The 11,140-nt window shown below is 32.7% G+C and overlaps 1 long non-coding RNA gene across 1 annotated transcript; it reads left to right on the forward strand.

Moving 5' to 3' along the window:
• The first annotated feature begins 62 nt into the window (after window positions 1-62).
• LOC116016646 lies at window positions 63-727 on the forward strand. Its single transcript, XR_004097773.1, has 2 exons — window positions 63-293; window positions 370-727. It is a non-coding gene; the product is annotated as an uncharacterized LOC116016646 (long non-coding RNA).
• The last annotated feature ends 10,413 nt before the right edge of the window (window positions 728-11,140 follow it).

An 11,140-nucleotide genomic window follows, 5' to 3' on the forward strand; every position in this document is an offset into this window, starting at 1 on the left:
TGCTTTCATATATAGATCCATTATGACTTTTGTGTTTGTTATCAAGTCCGTTTAAATGGTGTGGCAACATTCATTGGTATGGTTGGCCTTATAGTAGCTTTAGTTGTTCTGCTTGTCCTTATGATCATGTATTTTAAGATTGCAGTTCGGCAGACACTTATTTCTGTTTGAATGAAAGTTTTCCTCCTAAAGTTGAGTATGCATTGTGCAGATTCTCCATTGGGCACACCAAGGATCCTCATTTTAAAGTTGGCGATGCTATAGATGGGGCTATTAAAATATTCACTATATCAGTATGCTTATTACCTTTTTTAGTTTTTCATGTATGATTGCTTTTGAATCTGTTACAAAAGTTGTATAAATCTGCAGGTTACCATTGTGATTGTGGCCGTACCCAAAGGGCTTTCCTTAGCTGTCACTCTTACGTAAGTTCATTCTATTTTGACATTAATACTTTTAAGTTTGAGTAGTTCTTTGCATAGCTGCTTCATTTGAAGGGTCAGTTGTATCTATTTATCACTTTCACTCCCTAGTTGTGTTTTCTGTATTGTTTATTTTAATTTATAATGTATAACATGTTTCAATATGATTTTTTTGCGTACTTCAATTCTGTTTTTATTCATTAAGTACATCACTGAGACTATTCATTCACCGTACTAGTTTGCTACATTTATGTTGTCTATTTTTCTTGTTAATCAGTAATCACTGGGACTTGCTTTCTACACTATATTTTAATTTTGATGGTCTTCATGTGTTACATATTTTATTGTGTATATAATAGTTTTGTATGTTTTTTTGAATGTTGATAGTGAAGTAGTATTGATAGAGTATAATTGGAGTACAATGTTGATAGAATTGAAATATTGATATTATTGATGAGTTTATATTAGTTGGAATGTGTTAAGAACTAAAATGGGGAGAAAAGCTTAATGTGGGCAGTAGCAAAGCTCTTGTATTTCTGTGTATTTCTTCATACATTGATACACATTTATATAGGAGAGAGGGAGAGACCTCAACAACCCTAATATTATATATTAGGTAATGATCCCCTACCATAATACATAGTATTATATATTAGGTAATGATCCCCTACCTAATTTACTTCAATATCTCTAACACTTCCCCTCAAGCTGGAGCATAGCTATCAATTATGCTGCAGTTTGTTACAAATATCTCACACGAGTGTCTTAGATTTGCTGCTGAAAACTTTGCTGTTGTGATGCAATCGGATGGTCCCTCCAATGGATCCTCCTGTCACCAAAGCTGACAACGTCTGTTTAGTTGACCACAAAGCATATTCTCATTCGGCCACCAAAGGTGTCAACTCGACCACAAAGCCTACTCTCATTCGGCTACCAAAGTTGTCATCTCAACCACAAAGCCTACTCTCATTTGGCTACCAAAGCTGTCAACTTGACCACAAAGCCTACTATCATTCGGCCATCAAAGTTGACGCTACTTTTCTTCTCTGATGAAGGAATGCCACCATCCCAACCCGAATATTATATATTAGGTAATCATCTACTACCCTAATACAGAGTATTATATATTAGGTAATGATCCCCTACCTAATTTACTTCAATATCTCTAACAGAATGTATGTATTAGAAAAAAATATATTTTTATCTAATTAATTATTTTATATAAAAAAATAACAATAGAGGTATGTGCTTTAGTAGAGACCTATTGTCTATTGTTATTTTTTAAATAACAAAAATAACAATAGATGTATGTTCTTACCGAGGAATACACGCCTATTGTCAAATTTATGTAGCAGATGAAAGTTGTTTTTGTGGATGAATTAATGTGAATGATTTTTGTTAAACAATAAACTAGCTATCTAGAAAACTCTACTAAGTACTCGTATATATGTTCTGTGTTTTTATGTACAGAAGAGTATAACTATTTATACAAGTGTAGAACTAACCCTAGCCACAGATTCCGAATACTAAAATCTAGGGTGAAGAGTATTTCTCAACAAACACCCTATATTTCTCAACTATAATCTAGGTGTTAGGAATGTGTGGCTAGGTTTATCATTTTGTTGCCGCTTTGGCACTGGGCTAAGAGTAGTTGTTTTTATGTTAGGAATCTGTGGCTAGGTTTAGTGTTTTTATTAAATTAACACTCTCATACCTGGGCACTGCTCCAAACCCTAACCCTAACCCCAAACTAGGGCCGGGTTTTGGGTTGTGCAAACAGCCCAATAGCACAGGGCCTCAAATTTTAGAGGGCCCAATATTTAATTTTTACCTAACTAGTTAAGAAATTTAAAAACAACAAATTTGTAATTAGTTTTTAAAGATTCTAATGGACAAATGGTAGAAATGTTTGTTAATAGTATCTTATATTAGAGATCAAGGGTTTGAATCTTGCCCTTTGCACACACTTTCCATTCTTTTTAGTAAACCTTTTGCCTTCCTTTTTTTTTTCTTCCTTTTTTTAATCCTTTTGCCTTTCTATTTACACACAACAACATTTATCACCTTATTATTATTATTATTACTATTAGAAAAAATTATGATATTAATTGTAAAGATTGCGTTTTTAGTAGGGCCTCATTTATTTATAAGAACGGGGCCACCAAAACCTAAAAACCGGCCCTGCCCCAAACCATAAACCTAACCCCATACCCTAACCCTAAACCCTAAATTCTAACCATAAATCCTAAACCTATACCCTAAACTCTTAACTCTAAACCCTAAACTCCTAACCCTAAAACCTAAACCCAAACCTATACCCTAGACCCTATGTTCTAGGGTGAATGTTCTTTAAAAAAAAAAAAGAAGAAAAACTCCAAATCCTAAACCCTAAACCCTAACCATAAAACCAAACCCTAAATCCAAACTTGAAATCTAATCCCAACTCAAAGGTATGTTGCCCCTAGTATCATACCTTGTTGCATTTGGGGTTAACGAGAGTGTTAATTTAATAAAAACCTAGCCACAGATTCGTAACATAAGAGCAGTGCCAAGGTATGGGGTTAGGGTTAGGGTTTATGATACTAACCTCATACCTTAGAGCACTGTTCCAAAATGTGTTTTTATGTACATGAGAGTAGAATTATTTATACAAGCGTAGAACTAATCTTAGCCACAGATTCCTAACACTAAAACCTATGGCTAAGAATAGTTGTTTTTGTGGACGAATTAATGTGAATGATTTTTAATTAATTACGATATATTATTATTGATGGATAAATTGAATGTAATGTTATTATTGGATTGAATTGATTATTGTGGATTAGTGAATTGTGTTGAATATGATTGAATACAAGTATATTTTAAAACCCTAAACTCTAATAAACCGTAAACCTGAAACCGTAAACCCCAAACCCAAAATCATAAACCCCAAACCCTAACCCTAACCCTAACCCTAACCCTAACCCTAAACCATAAACCTAACCCCATACCCAACCTTAAATCCATACCCTAACCCTAAACCCTAAATTCTAACCTTAAATCCTAAACCTATACCCTAAACCCTTAACTCTCAACCCTAAACTCTAAACCCAAACCTATACCCTAGACCCTATGTTCTAGGGTGAATGTTCTTTAAAAAAAAAAACAAGAAAAGACAAATTCCAAATCATAAATCCTAACAATAAAACAAAACCCTACGGTCCCGGGTGTCAGATTTTCCTCACACACTCGCCTCTTTCTATCCCTTTCAGGCATCTCCTTCGCTTTCTTCCTCAAAGTAATAATATCCCTTGAAACCATTTTTCCCTATGGATCCTTTCACGTTTTGTCCGATCAAATATATAGAGCACCGTCACGTCATAAAAAAAACTTGCTAAACCCTCCGTCGCCTTAAATCCCGGGATGTTTCCCGAGGGCTGGAAGCGGCCGGTGAATGGCTCTACCGGTCCGAAGAAGGTTCGGATAACTGTAACGGACCCGGACGCTACCGATACGTCCAGTGATGAAGAGGAGATGTATGAGCGGCGACAAGTAAGGAGATATATCCATGAAATCAAATCAATATTGAAACTACCGTTAATATTGACATAACCATAAACCCTATAAACCTATGCCCTAAACCCTAACTCCTAACTCCTAACCCCAACTAACTGCTCTGATATACTCTGATCTACCGTTAGATGTGAGTCATCAAGAATAAATGATTTTAGTAGTACAATGTGTTAATATGTCTAACAACAATATAAAAATAAAGGAATACTTTTTATAACCCAAGCCAATGAACCTTCTTTGAGGTTGTTGATCAGTGATTTGAATCAAACAATAAGGTATCAATTTAGTTTAAAAAAAAAAAAAAAACCCTATACCCCAAACCCTAAACATAACCCCAAACCGTATAGTCTAAATCATATCCCAAACCCTAAACATAACCCCAAACCCTATAAGTCTAAATCATATCCCAAACCCTAAACCCTAAATGAGGTATGAAGGTGCGTTATTGACTTGTTGGGCAATAATACTAAATATTTAAATAATAAGAATGTCAACTATTCTAAATAGACGATGGTATTTTCATAAATATTGAACACAAATTTATACCAAAAAAAAAAAAAAAAAACCCATGAACCCTAACCCATCGTAAACCCTAGCCTTATACCATAACCCTGAACCCCAAACCTTAAACTCTAAACCTAAACCCTATCGTAAACCCCAAAACCCTAGAGAACTTTTTCTTTCTAGGAGAAAACTCTCTCCCTTACCTCTAAAAAACTCAAATTCCCATTCTATCTAATATTCGTATGAAAATTTATATTTTATTCATACATTGATACAAAATCCTCGAATCTTCATACTCACAATCATATCTTCATACTCATATTCAAAGCTTCATACACAACACATACATATTTACACAACTATTCATATAGCATCCATTTATATTTCAGCAGGGTGGAGTCGGTTGTGGTGTCTCAGCAGGGTGGGAAGAACTTGGCCGCCGGAGGGGTGTGTCTGCTCTGATGGTTGATCTACTGCTTACAGATTATTTCCAGAAATTGTGCCACAAATTCATAATCGAATAGATACACTTCAAGAAAATGCCAGCTCTGGAAATTTGAAGGAAATCTCAAAAAATTACTATCAAGGGAAACTGATTTTCAAAGTAATGGTAGTGGAATGGGAAAATTTAGCTTAAATTTTACTTGACCCAATATTCTTTAATGACTAATCAATTTTCTGCATAATCTATACCTTGATTGTCATTCACAAACTCTAGATCATACATTGCTCAGATCATGCATCAGTATACACTACAAGAAAAATGCACATAGACAACACTAAAACGACAACGATTTTTGACAAAAGTGTTGTCTTTTGTGTAATCTCAGTCGAAGTGATTATATTCATATATATAGTGTATAAGACCGGAGAAATACGAGTAATAATACACTAAACAGGTGAACGGGCAATTTTACCCCTTCATTTGACCACAACTTAACCAAAATTTGACGAAAGGACCAACATTGAAAAAAATTTAAAAGTCAAGGGACTTAAATTGTCCAAATTAAAAGTCGGGGACTAAATTTAGAAAATCAACATAGTCGGAGGATCATTGTTGGAATTAACTCTTTTTTCGTTGATAAAGTCATTTTTCTTATAGTACATTCCAATTAACATTTTACTACTTACATGATTCAATTCATAACTTGACAATTAATCATTGGTACGAAGGAGGAGAATTAATCATATCATTCTTTTTTCTTTTCTTTTCTTTTCATTTAATTTCATTCAATTAATAAACAATACATGACAAAAACATTACTAATGAGATTCTTAACATTTTATATAATTAAATATTGAATTCAGAATATTTTTCTTTGAAATGTAAAATCAATCGGCAAGCATTAGTGGGATGCGATATATATTCATAATCAACAGATATGAATAACACTCGCAACCTAATTCCTGTTTGTTTGCCACTCAGCATTGTCTTTAATTCATTTTGTCTCTTACATGTGTGAACCACATATGAACAGCATGCATTATCACCAAATTAAAGATAAGTATTTTTTTTTTTTGGAGATTAATCATGGAGTATATATTGACACACATGATCCGATACATATATTCGCCAAACTAAATGATTTGGATAGGATAAGATGACTAGGACCCAAGCTTAATTAATTATTATTCTTGCAGTATCATATCCTTGTGTTTTTTTTTTTTTTTTTTTTTGCCAAAGACCTTGTGGTCTAGTGGCACCCAATTGACTCTTTGTACTTCAGTAAGTTGAGAAAGCAGCTATTTTTTTTTTTGTTCCACTTTACTGTAAAAATATTTTGGAGCTTGTAAGACAATTAAAACCCCGCATATCCTGTTTTACTTCATTCACTAGTTTACATGATAGAAATAGTGGATACCTTTAAGTTTGAAGTTTAAATTTACACACACAAGTTGACAAAAGCATCTATGCTACAATATATTACATGCTATTTAACATTTTAAAAAATATATGTAAACAAGAAATATGAATAAAAATTTGAAAAAAAATTTAACTTATTACGCGGTTGATATCGATTTTCCTCACAATGTTTTAGCCTTTTTTTTTTCCTTCTACCATGAATTAACTAGTCTAATTATGGGTTAGTCGTATAATTACGTGGAATTATTAATACTTTTCAAGGTGGCATGCACCCCCAAAAAAAAACGAGAGAGAAAAGTTTTGAAAAATAAAAAATAAATTAATAATAATAATAGTAGTAATAATAATAATAATAATAATTATTATTATTATTATTATTATTATTATTATTATTATTGTTATTGTTATTGTTATTGTTTATTGTTATTGTTATTGTTATTATTATTATTATATATAGGATAACTCCTTCATCCTTCCTTTATGCAATAGACCTCTCCTTTTTCTTTTCAAAAAAAAAATGTGCATGTTAGCTTTAAAAAAAAAATTCATGTAATCACACGCCTACACAATTATTATCTAGAATTCGACTAGAAAAATGTTGGTAACCTATAAAAGAAAAAAGAATAATGTATTCTTTTTTGCTTGTTTAATAATCTAATTACATATATTTTTAGTTGAATAATATAACTTAATTGTACGCACAAGTGTAAAGGTCACTTTTTTTTTTTTTTTGAAATAATCTTTATGTGGATCTAACTCATTAATCTAAACTAAATCTTTACTAATCAACAATAATATATATTTAATTACTTTGAGTGAAAAGTTGTAATAATGGCATGTAAAGTACTTAATTAGCTCAATCGCCTTCCACTGCACATAGAAATGGAAAAGGTTAATGTGATTCCATGCATGTCAATCATGTCATCACATCAACATAATAATCTAATCAGCATGCAGTAGTGATGATGACAAGAAATTAAGAAAATCTTATATCTTAAGATTTTGCGTGTAAGCTAGAGAGCACAAGACCTTCGCTTATTTTGTCAATTAAGGATTTCATTATATAATTAATGTCTTTGTCAACAAAACTTGTCACACTGTTTTAATTTATTAATTAATTTTGAAGCCTACATCAGCCTCATATATAGTAATATATTTTTACTGTATATTTAATATTTAATTACTTGTACATTCCCTTCAAATAACCCCAACACCCGGCTACAACCCAATAACTATATACAGTGACCAAAGAAACTCAAATGTATTTAAAGGAAAAAAAAAAAAAAAACACTAACACCAAGAGACACCCACGCTCCGGTCCGACAGAGTATCTAGAATGATGTAAATCATTATCAACTGAATACAGTGGCAAAACATCCTCGATCCTGATATTTCTTCCTAAACTTTACCCATGTGACTAATTAAACTGCTCATGCATGCCAAACAAAGTCATATTTGTTTGTGTGAACAAAGGAGTATAACAGTTACATAATCATATCATTTCTCAAGGAATATTACACACTTCAAAGTATATGGTTGACTTCCAAAATCATTATAACAAGGGATTAATTGTTTAGTTCAAATTTTCTGAATTCCTCAGTACTGTACACTATTCTTAAACTTTCCTCTTTTAGTAGTCAATACTATTCATCCAGTCCAACTATAGCATATCATATATTGTGCTATATGACAAGCTATGTGTGTGTAAATATTAAATCCATTGGCGTGAGCATATTTATAAACATATATAAAAGTAAATAATTAATTCATACAAAAAGTGACTTAAACGGATGACAAAGGAGAGAATTCAATAAATTATTTTATAATTTTACCATATAAATTTTTATCATATAAATTTTGAGAAGATAATATAATATATTAAAGATGTATTATATTTGGTACTCCATATTATTTTTCAACATTGAGAGGGAGCAAGCAGCCCCACTCTAGGCATTATATAATAAGTGCATTAGACTAAAATCATATATTCCTCAGAATGCACATAAACATGTTCTCGAATTGGAGTTGTCCTCAACGATTAACGGATTAAGACAAGTAGTTTTACCCAACACATGCCTTGTGGTACATTGTCCAAACTTCTCAACTTTATTGCGTGAATAATTGTCTATATATATGATTTTATTATTATATCGGTTGAAATACCTAATTAATGAATATTGTTGAAAAATAATCAACTTTTGTTTTTTTTTTTTTTTTGGCAACTCAAAAGTCCGATGAACGAAAATTGTAGACTTTTATAATTTTTTTGACCACTGTTTAAAAGTATGAGCAGTTACAAAACTCTTTATCATGATAGAAATGTTAAACTCGAACCACTTTGGTCAACCGAAAAATTTTTGTGACCAATTCTAACATTTGAAAATTTTTTATTTCTTTTATATATATATATATATATATATATATATATATATATATATATATGTAACTTTGTGATTATTACGTCTATAACTTAACCAACTTAGATAGAATTATCTTAAAGTATACCATTTATTTTAAAGTGGACTTGTAGTACAATTTATATACATAATTTATTATTAATAAAAAAAATAATAATCAAATTTGAGGCATGATGAAACGATATGATGTATTGAAAACACAGAACAAGATAGCTGAAATGGTGCCAAATTTCGGTGGTCATCTCAAACTGTTTAAAATTTCGTGCGAAGGTTTTAGATATACGAATCTACGCTATCAGACAACACCCAAAGATTTGTGAAATAAAATCAAAATTCTTTAAAAATTCAATAACTTCCAATTAAGTTAAAAGATGATGGAACCGGCAGCACGTTAACATCTCCGAAGCTTCACAAAACTGTCGGCAATATAGGCCCCAACATGCACCTCCAAAATCAAAAATATTAAAAATAAAATGAAAAGTAGTATACAGTCCTATATATTGTCCTATCCATTTCACATATATGGTATTTTTAATGTAATTTACTTTTTTCTCACATGATTTGTTGTTTATTACACAGTAAAAAGATTTAATCAATGCGCACACCATTCTATCCCACAAGGTCTTTGTTATAAGAAATATCATCTCATATGTACAAACGTATATTTGCTCGATATGTATTGTGTGCTTCACGAGGAGCATTTCCTGACCGGAACCGACTTCATATGGGTCTAAGCCGACCCGAGTTGGGGACGGATTTCCTCTCGATCAAGGCCGCTTATCGTTATGTGACCTAAGCTCTGTCTTGGCCTTAGCACTCGGGCCGGATATTCTCAGCTGAACACCATTATGCTAAAGGGAAAAATTCTTTTGCCTATCACCTTGCCCGATTCCATCGAAAATGGACTTGTTAGGAATAGGCACCCACATGCACCTATTATTGGAAGGGCCGTCAACAACCGCACCCGTGCATGTGGACACGTGATGAGCATGCTGAACACCCGTCATGTGCTCCCTCCTAACCTCTATAAATAGCGCATTAAATGCCTGTTGAGGGAGATTTTTGAACTTTCACCAAATCTATATTGGCTCAGGAACCTCGAACGACCCACTATCACTTATTCCGGAGCTCATATACTACAATCAATACATAAATCTAGTCGTATAACTTGTGTATTTACCACATCAGTCTTTTTAATACCATTTACATCTCTTTTATGAATTATAGACTGTTATACATGTGCAAAATTTTCCTCTACACACTCTTGAATAATGATTGCGCATTTCCATCGTCATCCAAAAACTTAAAAGAAACAGTCACAGAAGAAGAATTGACAAATCGTACCGTGCTTCCCTTTCCTTGAAAACTTTGATAATGAATGGGGAAAAAAGAAGGTGAGGTAGGCCATGGAAGGCCGGCCAAGAACATACATACAGATCAACAAAACCCTTTGTCGCAACTCCATAATTAATCAGTGGCAGTTGCAGTCCATGAAAGCCGCTGTCGCTTGTCAGAGATGCACACAGATGAACAGTGTTGTTGATAGTTATAGCCTACCAAATCAATGATTTTAGTCAACAATATGAGCCGGATCGAGATGAGAATATGTAGCAACCATAATCCCATATATCTCCATCCAAGCTGAAGATCCTCTTCTTAATTACATCCTTAACAGTCAAGAATCGTACCAGGACCAGCCGGCCGGCCAGCACTGCATATATGACTATATGTTCATGGAAGGGGGGCCGATGATCTGGTTTTGCCTATAGCATTTGGTATCCACCATTCACCTAATTCAAATTTGACCCGAGTTATACAGTTCTACTCTTGTTTAAGATAGTGCAAGTATATATAAGGTTTATTCTTTGATCATACAATTACTTTAATAGTTCGTCTACTAATTAATTTATTCAAGTTACTGGGTTTACTGGTGGTTGTGTTACACATAGCTTGAAAGAATTGTTAGCTAGTCTATTATTGATCAATTCTTGAGTATTATACATATGGTAATCAGCTAAAATTTAATTATATATATATATAGAAATAAATTCAGGTGCGGCCGTGCTCTCCCGTGCGGTTCACACCACTCAATGTTACGAAATACACTACTCAATGTTACGAAATACACTACTCAATGTTAAGAAACACACCACACAAATATGCACTGCACTGTGGTGTGTTTCTTAACATTGTGGTGTGTGGTGTGTTTCTTAACATTGAGTAGTGTATTTCGTAACATTGAGTGGTGTGAACCGCACGGCCGCACGGGAAAGCACGACCGCACCTGATTATGACTCTCTATGTATATATATATATATATATATATATATATATATATATATATATATATATATATATATATATATATATATATATATATA

The sequence above is a fragment of the Ipomoea triloba genome, chromosome 4 (genome assembly GCF_003576645.1).
Source record: "Ipomoea triloba cultivar NCNSP0323 chromosome 4, ASM357664v1".
NCBI lineage: Eukaryota > Viridiplantae > Streptophyta > Magnoliopsida > Solanales > Convolvulaceae > Ipomoea > Ipomoea triloba.